General features: G+C 45.3%; 1 long non-coding RNA gene across 2 annotated transcripts in view; it reads left to right on the top strand.

Annotated features, from left to right (window-relative positions):
- The window catches only part of LOC116450117, a 37,281-nt gene that overhangs the window by 11,604 nt on the left and 8,374 nt on the right, over window positions 1-17,303 (top strand). The window contains exon 3 of one of the 2 annotated variants that reach the window (XR_004242680.1): window positions 12,293-12,783. The exons of the other annotated variant lie outside the window; for it this stretch is intronic. This is a non-coding gene — a long non-coding RNA (uncharacterized LOC116450117). Of the gene's footprint in view, window positions 1-12,292; window positions 12,784-17,303 lie in introns of those variants that run through there. 2 annotated transcript variants of the gene reach the window in all.

Genomic DNA, 17,303 nt, shown 5'->3' with positions numbered 1-17,303 from the left:
ATCCCATGGCCAAAACCACTGGAACCGTCACACTCCACAGGTACATGATCCTGCTGGAGTGGCCAGCATGGGCATTACCTCCTGGGGACTGCACCTCCCAGCTCTGAAGAGCAAGTTATTTGCATGAGGTAATTAAGTTTTTAATGCCAGGTGGTCAGAGAAATCTCTTGCAGGAGGCAGTGCCCGACGCAGCAGCTCAGGGAGGCCTTTGGAGCTGGCCACGCAGGACGTGTGAGCTGCTGTTTGAGGGAGCCTGCACAGGCTGGGCTGAGCTCTTTTTGTGGTTTCTGGCCTGCCAGAGGCAGAGCTGGGCCAGAACCCTGGGAAATGCACTGATGGCACCATGGCAGGGCAGTGGGGTAATCTCCAGGTCTATGTCTTCATAGTGCTTATTGAGTTTTCAGCATTTTAGAAAAGTTCATCCTTCAGGTCTTCAGTACACAATGAAACATTTAATCATTTGAAGTTCATGTTAGGTCTAAAACTGAAAGTAGTCTGGTTCCTTCGGAGAAATTTCAGTGTCTCCAGAAAATATCAATACCAGCTCTTTGAGAGGCTCTTGGCTGCTCAGGTGACCCTGGGGCATCCCTGCTGCTCTGAGTCAGTGGGGGGACTTTGGATGCCTCTCCAAGTTCTTTTTGGAGCTTTCACTGGGCCACAAAAATGGCACTCAAAAAACCTTGTCGTTTAATGAAGCTGTTGCTCTGCAAAGAACAAGTTAGATGAGGTAGCTGTCAAAATATGTGCTTGGTCCTCTTCTGACCGAAAAAGTCTGGATTTGGTCCCTGATGTCATGAGGCCAAACTTTCTCACTTCCTTGACTTTAGGAAGGCAACTGTGACTGAGATACTGCAATGGATGTGTTGGGGACTGCGTAATTAGTGTCTGAAATCAGCGCTTAATAGCTTGTCTTCATAAATTTATTTTCCCTTCTGGAAAAAAGTGTTGATATTTTAAGCATTTTAACTGTTCGTGCTTATTTTTTTGCTTCCTTTTATGACATAAAAATTCAGTTTGGTTCATTTTGAGCCTGACTAGAAGGCGAGGTTTATTTTGGCAGCTTAGTTGTAGATCGGCCAAGAGGAAAATGAAAAACTGTAGCCTGTGGGCATTCTGCGTGTGCTTATCTCCGTCCTGCTGGAGCAGGGATAACTGTCTCCTTCCTAGGAAAGGAAAACAGGTTGAGGAGAAGCCTCACATAGTTATATTTTCTTTTTTTTTTTTTTTTTTTTTACTGTAGCAATTCTGCACAAGGTCTGCTGGCAGTGTTGGGGGTGGCACAGACACACCCACAGCTCAGGGTATGCTGAAGTACTTTTGCCCAACAGAAGTTTAATCAATTTATTAAATATTTGTTTTTTCTGCTTCTAATGTTTGGAAAATAACTTGAGACTGTATATCTCTGAGTATTAATCTAAGAGTGAATCAGAAAACAATAATTTCTGTAGGCTCCTTTTTTGGTGCTATAATTCAGCCAAGGGCACACATTCCAACAGCCCGGGCACTGGGCTGGTCCCTTCAGGGCTGTGCTCTCACCACAGCCAAGGACAGGCGTTGTCAGGTTGTCCTGCTGTGATCTCAAACACCTCCCAAACTCCATTGGTGCCATCAGGACCGGCTGGGACACGAGGGGTGCAGAGGGAGCCTGGCTGCCAGCCCTGGTGCTGTGAGACCCCTCAGCTACAGCAGCCTCTGCACCCACCTTTGCTGCGTGGCACGGTGTCAGCAGAGCTCTGCTTGGGAGGGCTGGTAAGTCAGGGACAGCCAATTCCTGCTTTAACAGGACCTGTAACATTGGATGTGAGGTACTGAATGGCTTTAATTTACAAATCCCAGGATGCTCGCTCACTCTGTTTGCTTTTGCATCATCAGCTCTTTCACATGAAGCATTTTAAAGATTCGTAGTTATTAACTTTCTGCCAGATTTTATCACTTTGTGTTGTGTGCTGTTTCCCACTTGGATATATGGGAATTTTTTCTTACGAGGGATGATCAACATGTAAAATCTTAACTTTTAGGAGTTGGTACAAGTTCAAATACTATTGCTTTAAAAGAAAAGGACTCTAGTGAGACACAGAGAAGAAACTTGATGGAAAAAGTGAGGGACCTCTGTGCTTTTTGGTAGTTTTTTTTAAAGCTTCTTGCTCAAAGGCATCTACCCTGTCCTCGGAGGACTTGGGTATTGGTTTGATGTCAATTCTTTCACGAATAAACTCTTCTTTCTGTTATTCTAATCATACATGTATGCTGCTAATAAAATTCTTCCTCAGGGTATCTGGGAGGAAAACCTTATTCCTTTGTTTTGGGCCAGCCGGCGACTGCGGCACTGGTGGATTAGCAGATGAGAAGTTTATTCCAGAGAAACAGCTTTTTCTGGAAAATTGCTTTGACAGAAACCCCTCATTCTGTGACCAGAATTCACAGACTTTCAAAGTAATTAGGGGGACTTCAGTAACAAAGAAATACAGGCAGCAAATCCAACAGGAGATTTGGCCGTTGCTCCGCAGCCTTCCTGTCTGCGTGTCCCTCCTGCTGCTGGGGGGAGCAGGGAAATGAAGGGGAAGAGGAGTTACTGATGGTGCTGAGAAGCCTTTATTGCTGGGACACCAAACTCATCCATCTCCTTTAGGCAGAGCTCTGTTTTTGGGAGCAGGAGCACGAGCAGCCTCGCTGTGGAGGTGTGGTGTGGCAGCAGGCACCTGGCAGGAGCTGTGTGGTCTAACACAGGTCGGCTCCAAGGAGCAGGGCAAGAGGGCGTTCCAGAAGCTGGGCATTGTGGTATGGGATGGCACTGGCAGGGCGTGTGCCGGCCTGGCAGCCAGTGGCATCTCCCACGGGCCGTGCCTGTGGCGGGCCCCGGCTGTGTCCCGGCGTGGGGCGGAGTGGGCTGCACTGGCCACGCAGTTCCCCAGTTCCCGCTAAGGGAAGAAAGCACCCATATTTTCTTGATTAAACCATTAAAAAGTCTTTGGGGATGGGAAGGGGAAGGATAAAACCCTCTGGAGAAGAGTAGTGCTCTTAATGGCCTTCACTCTGTGGGCGATGCCCACCACCGGGCATTGTCCCCCTTCTTTTGTCCTAATAACAAACGCACACTGTGGGCTTAAGGGTTGCTGCTGGAACTGTGGGCCCCATCAGCACCTTCCTGCTGACTCAGGGTTACTGAGAGTGTGCTGGCATTCTGGGCCAGCCTGGGCTGAGGGAAAAACAGCTTTCCTGGGTCTTTCTTGGGACTGACCCTAATTGTATTTCCTTATGCTGCCCGAGGAGGTTTGTCTCCTTCGTGCCTCTGATCCTATGGCAACAGAAATCACAGATCATGATTAAGTAAATGCAAAGTCTGTGGTGTCTGATCCACGTGTGCAGTGGTGGCAGCCAGATGGCTGGGAGTTTCCATGTGTGTGCTTTCTTGCAGAAGTTTGGGAAAAATCAATTTGCACAATCAGGATGACTCCCAGCGCAGAGTTCCTGTGTAAAGGTGAGGTGGCCTGGTGCCACCAGAGCATCTTCATCCCAGGGCCAGAGTCTGCTGGATGCCAGGCGTGTGGGGCAGGTGTGCTGAGGGTGGCACACCACAGGTGCCCCCCCAGCCTAGCCCATGCAGGAATGTGCCCAGCAGCTTTCTCCCAAAGGAAACATGAGGAAAACATCTTGTTTTAGAGAGATATTTAATATGTTTTTCATATTTGGAAGGCAGTTAATGTCTGGGAATGTCCTTTTGCTCCCTGGCCAGCGTGATTAATATTACTTTTGATCTTTGTTAAAAAAAAAAATCAGAGTAAAAGTGATTTATCTGCAAGGAAAGCAACAGCAATTATTTACTCTGTATTCATGGTTAAAGTTGCTTTCTTTTAAACATTATTTTTGGGAGGGTGAAAGTTCTTAAAAATAAACATGGTTCAAATTATTTTTAGATTAAAATACTTTATGGAAGGAGAGCTGAGTTTTAGTGTTTGAGCATTAAACCAGGTAGTTAAGTCTTTGGGGAAAACACAGATGTAGAAAGGCTGAGCAGAAATGTGCCTGGAGCTAATTACATGGGGCGGCTAACAAGGATTCTAATGAGGATGCTCCTGGGTCAGGTGGTTGTGCCCCGGTGGGCTGGTTTGCTGCCTTCCTGCCAGCCCTGTGCTGGGGCTTGGCTGTCCGTGGGCTATGCTGTGCGTGGGGCCATCCAGGCTGGTGGGCACAGGGACTGGGCACGGGGATTGGGCACAGGGTGTCCCCGGAGCAGGGCAGGAGGCACCCGCGCATCGGCTGTGCTGCTCTCGTGAAGCGTTGGTGAAAGCTGCCCTCAGCAGAGCACCATTGAGGCTTGGCAGAGGGCTATAGGTAATGTGCCGATAATTCAGGATGTGTTTGAAAAAGTTCATCAGAATTATTGCTGTAGCTTTTTTGCCTGTGAAGCTGAAAACTTCATCTACCTGGTGTCCAGTGTCACAGTCTGACTGGGAACCACAGAACCATGGAACAGCTCAAGGTCACAGGATGGAATTTGTGGTATTTTAATTATATATTTATTATATAATTAATTAATTATATAATTATATATTAATTAATTATATAATAAATCAATTATATATTAATGTATCACGGTCCCTTCCAGAACCAGCAGCAGATGTGATGTCCTGAGGCCAGGGATGGTCCCTCTCTGCCCTGGGGAATGATGGGCTGCAAACTGGGGTCCACTCTCAATACCAAAACTAGGTGTCTGTTGGGGCTGACATCTCTGTCCATGCATCCCTCTGGGATGCTGCTGGGCTGGAGTAGGAAGAGAGAAGCGTTTTTTTGGTTCTTTATTTTTCTCAGTCTAAGTGTTTAAAGGCTATCTGAGCTCATGTGTTACCTTTGGGAGAGGTGATAACTGGTGATCCATCCATGACCCCTATGAGGGGTTTAGGATGTGCAGGTGAGAAGTGCAGGTGTGGGACTTTGGAGGCACAGCGGTTGTAGTGGTTCCCTTCTAGACAGAGAGGACAGCAGCTTTACAGCCAGTGAGGTTCTGGCCCAAGACTGTCACAGGTTTTGTACTAATTTTACGCCCAGACGTGTCTCTTGGGCAGTCAGAGGCAGTGAGGGTCCAGCTGGGCAATGAGCAGGGTCCTGTGGAAGGGGATCTCTGATCTTTGCTGGTTCTTCTGATTGCTTTCTGCCTCTGGCTTACACCATGTCTAATTAATAGTAACAAATGAAAAACCAAGACTGAGCTATTGAGTCCATAATGCATGGGTAAGCTAAAAAGATAACCCCAAGTTACTTCTCTACTTCCAGAAAATAGCCCTGAGTTCTTCATTTTGTATTAAGGCTGTTCTGGTGTGACAGCAGGTCATGTACCATAGACATGATTGTCAAAGAAAACACTGTTTATCCTTCTCATTTGATTACATTCTGTGATGAATAACAGAGATTTCCTTTTACTTACACCTTCCATTATGGCCATACAGATGTCATTTGGGTGGAAATATTGCACTGGTCCGATTATCGTGTAAAATCATCCGTGTTATTTTCAGCCTTAAAAGCCCAAAGCGAAGTGCGTCCACCCCAGTTGGGGCAGAGACTCCTGAGAATGATTCTGCAGGACTTGTGTGTATTAAATCCTGTGGAGCAAATCACAATGGGCTCATTCCCAGCTGGGGCTCTCTGGGCTTTTTCACCTCTGTAGTTACTTGGTAATACAGAAAGTGGTTTATGCTTCATATCCCTGTTCATAACCTCACAGCACTTGGCTGCAAAATCCTGTGAGGTGGTGTTGTTCTGGATGCAGGAGCTCAGGCTTGACTGAAGGAGTTTTATCGTTTCCTCTGCAGTGGCTGATGCAATTAGAGGGGTTTGGTGTAATTAGCACTATGTGACAAAGGGATGTGGCCAGAGCAAACCTATTTACTGAGCCATGACTCACTTCTGCACATTGAGGAGCCCATGACTCACTCGTGTGTCACTCTGTGACACCATCCTTCATCTACAAGGCTGCTCTGTTGAACATCTGATGATTTTGATTTTTCTCCTTGGAACTGCCTTGGCACAAGGTTATCCAGGATGAGGCTGTTGATCAGCAGCTCCTTCGGATACTGAAATTTTCCTTGTGGGTGATGCACAGTGCTCCCCAAACCCAACCTCTAGACTGCAGCAGAGATGTGTTGTGGTTGAATTGTCTTCACTTTGAGCCATCCCCATCGCACACCTGGTCCCACTGAGTGGTTGGCCCTTGTTCTCAATGTGCGATTCACTATCAGGGTGCTTTGATTAATGCAAGTGACTCCTGCAGGGTAACATTTTCTGTGTCAGGATCCTGAGGGTCCAAACCTTCCATCTCACCTACTTTGATACAATTTTTGTTCTTTTCATTGTTAGTGTACAAAACATAACTCCACTCATAATGAGTTTATGGACCTAATGCTACCCTATTCCTAAGAGGAATTTAGATTGCTGTTAGATATTAGAACATTTCTCTGAAAAATAGTCCATAAATTTCTGTTCTTCCTCAAGAGTCTCAGTGTTTGACAACTGGTTCCTCTGATGGGTTTTGTGTGTTTTGTTCTGTTTTTTTTTAATTATACATATTCCCACTTTTGGGCAGGGAGTCTACTGGTCCCTCCCAAGCTGCTTCAGCACCACAGATGTGAATCATCTGCTTCAACTCCACAGTGAGCTGAGAAATATCTTCTCAAGAGTGCTTAGAGTTGTGAACACTGTAAATGAGAGCAGCAACAGCAGAGATATAGGAAACAGATGCTGTGGCTTCCGGCTGGAAATTCAGTGACTGTTCTGGCAAAATACTTTAGACTCATTAGATGCAAAAAGGTACTACAAACCCACACAAACCTGTCAGACTTGAACGCTGCAGCCTTAGATGGTGGTGGTTACCATGCTGGCCCACGAGCTGTAGAAACTTGAATTACGTTGTGAGAATCTGTTGTCTTGAATTTGGTCAAAACATGCTCTTAGTGAGTGGCAAAATCACTTGAAGGAAATGTCAGTGATACCACAAAATCCCAGAATGGTTTGGGTTGGGAAGGGACCTTAAAGCCCATCTCATCCTACCCCCTGCCATGGGCAGGGACACCTCCCACTATCCCAGGCTGCTCCGAGTCCCGTCCAACCTGGCCTTGGACAATTCCAGGGATCCAGGGGCAGCCACAGCTTCTCTAGGAACCCTGTGCCAGGGCCTGCCCACCCTCACAGTAAAGATTTTTTCCTAATGTCCCATCTAACCCTGCCCTCTGGCAGAGTGAAGCCATTCTCTGCTGTCCTGTCATTCCTTGTAAATAGTCTCCATCTTTCTTGTAGGCTCCTTCAGGTACTGGAAGGGTAGAAGGAGAAAAAAACTTTCCTATCAGGTGATAGAATTGTACCCACCTGGGTTTGCTAAGTCCCAGGTAGTTTTTGGAGTGCTGAGTTGGGGTCAGTACTGGCTGAATGTAAGTGATGTGGTTTAGTGATTTTATGGATGGTTCTTGCCAGTCTGCGTGGGTGTGGAAACAGACCCTGTCGCACACTCTACCTTTATGGAGTGGATAAACAGGGGTTTCATCCGCTTCCCATTTACTGGTACATTTTGTTGTCTTTGCCATGGGCATTTAAAACTGAGATGTTCTGAAGAGCCCTGCATGAAATTTTAAAGAGACGGGACCTTTCATCTGCACACCAGCAGGACACCAGATAGATGAACAAGAAAGAAAGAGAAATTGTTTTTGAAGCAATAGCAAAAAAAATAACAGTAGAAGCAATTATTTTATCAAAGGTTTATTTTCTTTCTTGTTTTTTAAAGACCTTTCCTCGGTTGAAGTTGGCTACCTTCTTATGTATGTTTGATTTGTGGTTTTCACAAGGTCCAAATGAAAAATGTCAGCTGGAAGATGTGTATTGTTAATGAGCAATCACAATGGCCCCGGTGATTTCAGTGAATTTTGGTGCTCAGAGGATTGCAAAACTCTTGTCTTGTATCCCCCAAACAGGAACACATTTCTCTTTCACATTTCACTCTGTTCCTTGACTACGGACAGACCTTTTCAAAGAGGAAGGATGAAGTTAGTCTTTGTTTGTCTTTGTCATGTTCTTGCTTGTGGTGACATAAATGGTGTTCTTTGTGGCAAGGAGCTGGACTGTGATCCCTCAGCCGCCTCTGCCGGGCCATTAGGCAGTAATCTCCACTTGGGTTGCTTTGGCTTGTGTTGGTGGCCCGACTGTGAGAAGTTCACTATTGCATTACTGCTTCCAGGTCCTTTCAAATCGCTGCTGGTTTTGATCAGTTTTCCTTTTGCTGACTGATCTCCTGCCTGCTGCTCCTCACCCTGCTGGGAGATGTTCCCCTGGGGTGATGGAAGCTCCAGCTGAACCCCATCGCCTGGCTGGGGTGGCTCTGACTTGCTCCAGATGTGCAGGTGGGATGGTTTTGGTTTTAATATTGATGGTGCTCCAGTGGGAAGGAAAATAAAGCTCCTCTCCTTGTGTGTTTATCGTATGACACACTGGGAGCAGACTGCAAATACCACCAGCTGCCCCAAGAATTGATTTGGAGCAGAGAAAGAGTTTGAGGGGAGAGCAAAGCCACCAGCTGTGACAACCTTGAGTCATGGGGAAGAAAGTAATCCATGGGGTTGGGGCTGACAGCTGGGCTGGGCTTTACTCCCATGGTGATTAGAACATATTCTGGAGGAGCTCCGCTGTCCAGAATATGCAGGACTGAAGACATTATGCTGGTGGCTTCTTCCAGGCTGAGGAAAACTCAGAGAAATCTAAAATATGAATAAACATATCTCGTGTTCCTCACTTTCAAATCTATAGACCTTGTATTAATTAAATAGGGCAAGCGGGCAGGGAAGGGGTTTGTACTGCCAGTAAATATTGGAACTGGGATCTTGTTTGAATTAGGGTGATGTCTGCTGGGCAAGAGACACCTACAGCCATATATAAGACCAAAGCTTCCAGCAGTCCATACTGACTTCCCTGAAAAGCATATTTATATCTTCCAGACCAGTAATTAATCACTCAGTAGGACTTTTTGGGACGTGAATTCACAGAATATCTTTTTGTACTGCCAGGAACCACAAAGCATGGGCACAATTAAAACTCTGATTTAATTTATTACGTAGAGGCATGGAATGGGAATGTTCTAAGCGATGTTGACAGACCAACATTTCACAACCACCTATTTTTTTTTAAATAGAAAACAAATGCTGCTCCTTACAAAAATTAAATTACATTAATAGCAGTTTTCTAATACACTGCTAAGGAAGAAAATCAAGTTTTGGCATTAATTAAGATGTGAAGAAGTGGTATAATTTTTAAAGAGAATGCATTTCAAAGTTGTCTGTTTATATAAAACAAACGATACTGCCTTTTGTTGAAATGCACTTTAAAAGTACACGGTTCTTTTGAAAAATTAAAAATAATTGCTGAAAGGCTTTTGTATGCTGATAATTTCCTTTTAGTTAATCTTGGGAGTCCCTGCAGCTCCTCTGGTGCCTTCATGTGCTATTGTCCATTTCTTGGCCTGACACTTGCAAAAAGGCACTGAAACAGATGCACTGAAAATCCACAAAGGTGATTAAATAAGTGAAAAATTTATCTTATGGTGACAGATTAAAAAAAAAAAATCAAGCCTCTTCTGTTATCAGAAAAGCACTGAAGAGGTGGTTGAACTTGGTCAATAAGTGCCTACACGGGCAAAAAGAATTAACAAATAGAGAGCTCTTAAGAGTAGAAGAAAAAAAATGAGATTTAGTGAATTGAATTAAAGGTAGACAAAAATTTGACTAGAAATAATGTACGTGTTAATCAGGGAAGGTGATTAATCACTGGAACAACTTAATGGCCATTATGGTGGATATTTTAACATCGAGAGTGGATGATTTTCTAAACCTGCAGTTCAAGTGCAACTATTGAGCTTTAAACTGGAAATAATACAGAAAATTCTGGTGGCCTGTATTAAGCAAAGTGTCAGATCAAATCATCACATTATCTTGAGTCCTGTGAATTAACAAGGCACTTTTGTTTCTGAATAAACACGACCTCTAATAATTTCCTTTTTCTTGAACAACTCAGTCCTACCAGCTCAAGTTTTTATGATGTTTTAGTCCATCATCATTAATTGAACAGGGATTTCTTCAGTGGTGAACCGAAGTACAGAAAATAAATGTGAGGAGCTGTCAGGAAAATAGAATAAAAATTTTTTTTGATGTTTCTGCCTTTTTGTATAGTCCTATCTGTTCTTCTCTTCAATCTCCCATGCTTTGTGTGGTGGTGGCATCCCGTGTCACGCGTGGTGTGATGCAGGGCTGGAGTGATACTTCCAGCTCTAATTTTGCTACCTCCTGTGCATGTCACAACATTGGCTTCTGTGTTTTATTATTTGGTGTTTATCATATCTGCGTGTGAACGTTGTGTTAGGGTAGTGATGGGATAAACCACGAGGAGCTGGGAGAAGTGACAGTGTGGAGAAAGGGTTTCATGTTAATAAACTGCACGTAAACCTGTGCTGGTAAAAATCCTCCTCTGGCTGACCTGTGCTGCAGTGCCAGGTGAACCCAGCGAGTTACAAAGATGTGACCCCAGAGTGGGGCTGGGCTCTCACCCTCAATCAGAGAGGGCCTTTTGGAAGTGACACTGAAGGTTATCTTGGGACAGCTTTCCAAGCTGATCTTACATTTCAAGTGCAGAGGAATCCATGGATGGATGGAAAGGTAGTCCCAGAAATTAAATGTGGGTCACCATCTGCGTGACCAGAAGTTTTTATACCCCTGGTGCTGAGATAAGACCAGGCTCATTGAAGCCAACAGGAGAAGCTCATGGTGCTTTCAGCTGCCCCAAGATGATTTGAGTGCCCCAAGGTTCCCAGCTGCACTGGGAATGCTGGAGCTCAGGGAACAGAGAATAACACAGGACGAGCGTAGCACTGCCTTTTGGGTGCCAACGTGAACAAATCTGACACAGAGCAATGAATGGATGAAGTAATGGCACTTTACTGTACAAATCAATCAAATGTGATAAAAAAAGGGTAAATGTTTTAAAACCATGAAAATAATTGAGTTTGCAGAGCAAATTTGTCTGCAGTTTAAGGCTATTTTAAAATAACACGTACAGAGGTCTTTCCACTGGAGTTTGAAGGACTCTTTCATTTCTGAACTGACCAGATACAGTTTAAAATATGTTGGAGAAACCACAAACAGATTTTAAAACCTGTTCCAGGACAAGTGAAATTTGGGTATGATTTACAGGATTCCTGGGGGGATACTTCACAGTGCACGTCTCTGTTTCTTCTGGGACTTTAGAGGCATTTGTTATCCATGTTTCCGTGTTTTAAGGAGCAGGTATTATCCCATGTACTGGTACCAAATGGTTTGGTCCTGAACTGGGAAGAGTTTTATTGCGCTGTTGATGTTGGGGTCGGGAGGCCAGGGGACACCTGTTTGTTTGGCTCTCGGAAGAACTCTGTCCCTTGATGGATTTTAGATTTATTCACACACTGGAGATTGCAGATGACAGTTTCTCTGACTTTCTTTTTAGATTCATGGTTTGCAAAGGTTTTTTTCTTAATGAGCTGTTAATTCGTAACAGTATTCACCAGTGATGTAAAATAGCTGTCTGGTGCTTTCCAAGCTGGTTTGCATTGTGCTGGAGTTCGCAATTTTTAAAAGAAAAGGATTTATTTCGTCCTGAGATTTCTTTCTTAGGTCACAAATTTCATAAGGAAATTTTTTAAAACTTGTTTGTGCTTAATATTTGCCCAAATATATGCAACATCTGACCTTGGCGTGCATCGTTGTGTTTTTATAAATTAATTCTCTTACATCTAAACCCCCACCTCTGATCCTTCAGAGCCCCAGCAGTGTCATCCAGGTCTAGCACAGCTCCTTCTGCTCCCTTATGGACTTGCTCTAAAAACTGCTGGACACTCTGGTGCATAAGCTCACAGATGCACAAAGCTTTAAAACATCTTTTGGCATGAAATCTGTCCTCCCCATCCCCAGAAGTGTCCAAGGCCAATTTGGACAGGACTTGGAGTAACCTGGTCTAGTGGAGGATGTCTCCTCGCAATCGCTCTCATAGTCAGGTACAATGAAGAGCTATCCTGCCTAATATTTCAGTTTTTCCTGCTCAGACATTTTATGCTGTTTTGCTTCTGAGCAATACCAAACCTCTAAATAACTTCATAATTAGTTTCTGCAGTGGTGTGGAAATAAAACTGAAATGAGAAGTTAACACTCAAAGAAAGCACCGTTTTAGTAACTGGGTGAGGAATGAATGCTCAGGCACTGGAGGCTTGAGGATCATATTGTCACTGCTCACACAGGGACTGAGAAAGGAGCAGCGGATGCCATCATCAGGGAATGTCGGGATGCCGCAATCCCCACACGTGCAGCAGGTGCCCGCGCCAGCCGCTGTCGCCAGCTCGGGTTTTGCAGCAGCTGCGAAGGGAGAAGAGGGAAGCAGCGGCCGGACCTGCGGGGTCCCGCTGCCATCGGCTCGGGAGGGCACCGCATCCCCCGGGCACGCGCGGCGGGGGGAGCGCGGGATCAGACATCAAAGATGAATATAAATAGGAAAGAAGCCAGAGATAAAAAGGACCATAAGGCTGGAACAGTCCGTGGAGATATTCCATGTTTATAGCGGGGTCTGGGGGAATAATGGGTGTTTATAAATGAGTTCAAGGGGATAACGTGTATTGAAATATGAGTCCGGAGGGAGAGTACGTATTCAAAAACTATCTACTGTAAATAGCATAATAATCCCAGTATTTCATAAGCTCATAGGAAAGTATTAAATAAAAATAAATTACAAATGTCTGTGGCTTGATTGCAAATTATTTCAGAGCAAAGGGAAAGAAAGTCCTTTGCAAAATGTGGAAACCATCTTGTGTTAAACAGCACCAGAAAAAAACCCTAATTGTAAAAAGTAAATGTCAGTTACAGTTATTACAGTGGCCATGTTGTTTCCAATAACAATTTGGCATTTTATTTAGTCTGTTACAATCTACAATTTAAATTTAAAATAAAGATTTTTCTTTTATTTCCCTCTGAAGTTGTGTGCCAAGCACAGCAGAGCAGAATGTAACATCTGTTGATGATTAAAACAAGCTTTCCTATGGGCCCTGAATACAAAGTAAACATGGATTTTATCCATAGTCAACAGCATTTACAAATGTAAAGGGAGGAAGCTACTGAGTTTTTGAAGAATGAGCTGTGAGAGAGGAAATATAAGACCGGGGACGGCAGATGGCGATAATTAGTTCCATATCGTGAAAGGCTTCTATTAAAAAATAAAGAGGACAGAGTCCTGAATTATGCTGCTGGTTTATTAAAGGCCCTTTCTTTGCCATCAGCCCCTGTGCACACCACTCCGGGCTGGGATGGGTGGGCACAGCTGGTGTCCATGGGCCCTGGCGGCTGGCACTGGGCGCGGCCACTCAAAAACCAGAATTTCCAAGCTTTTCCCCAGGTAGTGCTATAAACACTCTGCTGGCAGGAGGCAGAATTCAGGAGGAATTTATTATGTGGACCTATAGGCTAGTAATCTTGCATTTTATTCTGGTTTAATTTCGATTTAGGGGCAGGATATCCAAAGTTGAAGGCTACTGAACTCGGTGATGCCCCTTGTCTGCTGCTTCTGCCCTGTTCAGTCATGCAGTGCGTGGTCCCACCTCGGGGCTCACCTCACTGAGAGCTGCTGTGTTTTATCACTTATCAAGGGATTGTGCCTCTACTCCATATGTTTCTTGTATGATCTATGTGTTCTTACATCACTGGGTTTCACCATATTGCCCCATCCCTGCAAGTGTCCAAGGCCAGGTTGGACGGGGCTTGGAGCAACCTGGGACAGTGGAAGGTGTCCCTGCCTGTGGCAGGGGGTGGAACAGGATGGGTTTTAAGGTCCCTCCCAACCCAAACCATTCTGGGATTCTATAAATTATTGCTGCTGGAACCATTTCATAGGGCTCTGCTCAGCCTGTTTGCCTTGCTTTAATTTTTTCCCCTAGTTGTATACAGAGTACGTTAAGTGAAGTGACAAAGTGAAATTCCAGTTTGCTGAGATTTACCTGCTTCCCAGAGAGAGGACAGCCCTCCTCCAGCTTCTGGGGCCTGAGCCAGCCCCAAGCTTCCACAAGAGATTTTTGACTCTTCTTTCCAATCTGGGCTGGTTTCAGTTTGCTACAAAAGTATCCTTTTTCCTTTTTTTTTTTCCCCCGAAAGTATTTTGTAGCGTTCCAGTTCATATGTTATTTTGGAATTCATTTCAGTTTTTAATTGCAATTTCTTCTTTCCTCACTTCCATCCTCCTTCAGTTTTCTTTCCAACTGGAAGCTGTTGTAGCTGAGCTCTCCGCGCAGGCAGCCGTGCAAGCGCCTTTATAGCCCTGCACAAACACACTGAGTGTTAATCTGGCACTCACTTGCTTTTTTCCCTTTCCCTTCCTTCATTTTAAAATTACCTGATGTGGTAACAGCTCTTAAGAGCCTCGTCTGTCACCCTGGAACCAAACGCTTTTCATTGAAAATTAAGGAGAGGCTTCAAAAGTTTTAAGTTCTTTCAGCAATGAAATATAGCAGTCCTCCAGTAGAAAGAGCGTTTTGCTGCTGGATCCCATTACAGCGGCACTGTCGGATGCTGGTGTGCTGTTGTGGTTAGGAGGGAGCAGGAACACTGGGGGCTTGTGCTCGCTCTCACAGCCACAGCCCCCAGCGCTGCTTGCCTGGGGAAGGGCCCACGGGAATTGCAGGGCTCTGTCAAGATGGGCACCGATCCCCACCTGGCACCAAAGGTGTTAGGAAAGCCCCTGGACCTGCTCTTCTCCCAGGTGTCACTGGAACCGTCTCCCTAGTGGTCTGTCTGGACATGTGAACTGTCACAGTGACAGTGGGAAAGGGCTGAGTGAGGAGGGGGTCGGGACTGGGTGGAAATGGAGGCAATTTGTCCTCATGATACCAAATGCATGCATTAAATTTAATGAAGTCCCTCTCTGTGTCACAGGTTGCCCAGGGAAGCTGTGGCTGCCCATCCCTGGCAGTGTCCAAGGCCAGGTTGGATGGGGCTTGGAGCAGCCTGGGACAGTGGAAGGTGTCCCTGCCCATGGCAGGGGGTGGGATGGAATCGGCTTTAAGGTCCCTTCCCACCCAAACCATTCTGTGATTACATGATTCTGATTTAAGTTTAAAATGCAAAAAGAAAAACTGCATGAAAATCAAAATTACTTTAAAATTGCTGAAAGAATGTACAGGAAGAGTTTTAGGCAAAATAAAACGAGCTCGAACCAAAATATGTGTCCAGATCTGCTGAGACATATGTTTTGGGCAGTTTTCCTTAACTCATAGCTTTAGCAGAGTCTTCAGGTAACAGATTTTATACTTAAATGTCCAACTACAAAGCAAAATGACAGCAGAAGCAGCCTTGCTTTTATTTTTAATTAAAAATTCAAAAGCATTACCTGAGTGGACCCCAAAAGTTAAAAGGCAGAAGGCAAATAAAATGTTATATCTCTTGATGTCTTTGAAGTTGAATCTTACAATTGCTGGATCTCATTTTCTGGGGGTTTGTGCCTGTTTGGAGGTGAGTGTCTTTGTCAGGCTGGCAGTGAAGGGGGTAGATGAAGGGATGGTGATTGCAGAGGTGTTTTTATTTTTTATTATTAAATAATTTACAAATAGACCGGCAATAGTGGGTGCAGTGAAAGTGCTGTGGTTTAAGTGACTGTATGACCTTGCAGCACCAGAGAATGCTCTTAAATAAGAAAACCCCCCCAAAACTCAGCCCTTGCTGAGTTTTGCCTCCTCTCCCATCCAGGAAGGGCACGGTGAGCCGTGGTACCCCACACTTTGTGTTTGCAGGGCTTCACTGGCTGCCTCCCAGCTTTCCCTGTTTTCCAGGCAGTAATGGCTCTGGAGGCCCAGATGAGTACTGGAGCATTTCCAGGAGATGATTATCCTTCCTCTGCTGCCCATAGGTGAGGCTGCTGCAGAGCCAAGTGCCAGCCCAGGCTCTCTGTCCCATTATGGAGTGCTACCCGAGGGCCACCAGACTCACTCTGCCTTGCCTTTCAAATAAGCAGCTTAATCATTCTCTGCTTGCAATTAAAATTTTGAGCTGGTCACCTGCTGTAAATCTGTGCAAGGAGAATTTAACTTCAATAAAATTTCGTTTCAAGGTGGGTTTATCTGAGTGCCTGGAAGCTCAGCTCTCTGGCTGCATCAGCTCCAGTCTCCCGCGAGTGAGCATCACTCCGCTGCTCCTCTGGAAGCTCATGCAGCAGTGAGCCAAGGGCCGGCCTCGGCCTCCTTTAGTAAAAGCCATTATTCCAGCTTCTGCACAAATTGGAGTCGGGCCATAACGTGGGATGGGAACACCTTGTAACACTTACAGATGAGCCCCTGCTTTCAGTGGATCGAGGCCAAACTTCTGTTTGGCTTCTTGTTTTCTCTGCAGGGTTGGCTGCAGTGTCACGCGGCGTTTGTGGTCTGAGGGGCAGTGGAGACAGTAGCGGTGGCTGTGAGGAGTGTCTCCACCATCACTTGTTCTTTGGCTTCCCTACTGCAATTAGGTGATAAAGCTCCAATTTTCTTAGGTTTTGCCATGTGTTTCTGTCAGTGGTGCAACCCAGTACACTGAGGCCTGCTTGAGATTGGAACAGATTGCCCAGAGAGGCTGTGGTGTCTCCCTCACTGGAGATATCCCAGAACCATCTGGCTGCAATCCTGTGCCCCATGCTCTGGGATGACCCTGCTAGAGCAGCGAGGTTGGACCGGATTACCCACTGTGGTCCCTGCCAACTGCCCCATCCTGTGATTCTGTGAGAGGATCAGCCTAAGCCAAGGATAAGATTGTTGCCCTCAAACCAATGGGAAGTGGCTCTCTGTGGTAGTGAGGATCTGGTTGGGCCGTGATAACCCGTGTGCTGTCTGGGGGCCATTTCTCAGCCCCTGCACTGGGGACAGTCACCTGCTGTCACTGGTCACCGGGGGCCAGGGCGGGGAAAGTCCTGGGAAGCTTTTGCTGCATGGAGCAGCCCTGTTTGCCCACAGGTTCTGACTCTGAGACAGTCAATTGAAACAACACTATGAAACTAAAAAAAAAAATCAATGTTTGCTCAGCAAGACTCTGAACAAAACATTTGTGACTTGAGTTAATTTTATTCCCATCCTCTAATATTTTATTGATCAAATTCTGTATTAACTTCCCTGACTTTCTGCTGACATTGACGACAGGTTAAGTAACCTGTAGTTACAAGTCCTGCTTGCTCTGGGTGAGTGTGGATATAATCTACAGCATTTCCAGAGTTCCACGATTTTCCTGCTCTGGTAACTTTTCTCCATT

The sequence above is a fragment of the Corvus moneduloides genome, chromosome 12 (assembly GCF_009650955.1).
Source record: "Corvus moneduloides isolate bCorMon1 chromosome 12, bCorMon1.pri, whole genome shotgun sequence".
In the NCBI taxonomy this organism is placed as follows: Eukaryota; Metazoa; Chordata; class Aves; order Passeriformes; family Corvidae; genus Corvus; species Corvus moneduloides.
Note: the sequence above shows the minus strand (reverse complement) of the source record. Positions and strands in the feature narration are given on the sequence as shown.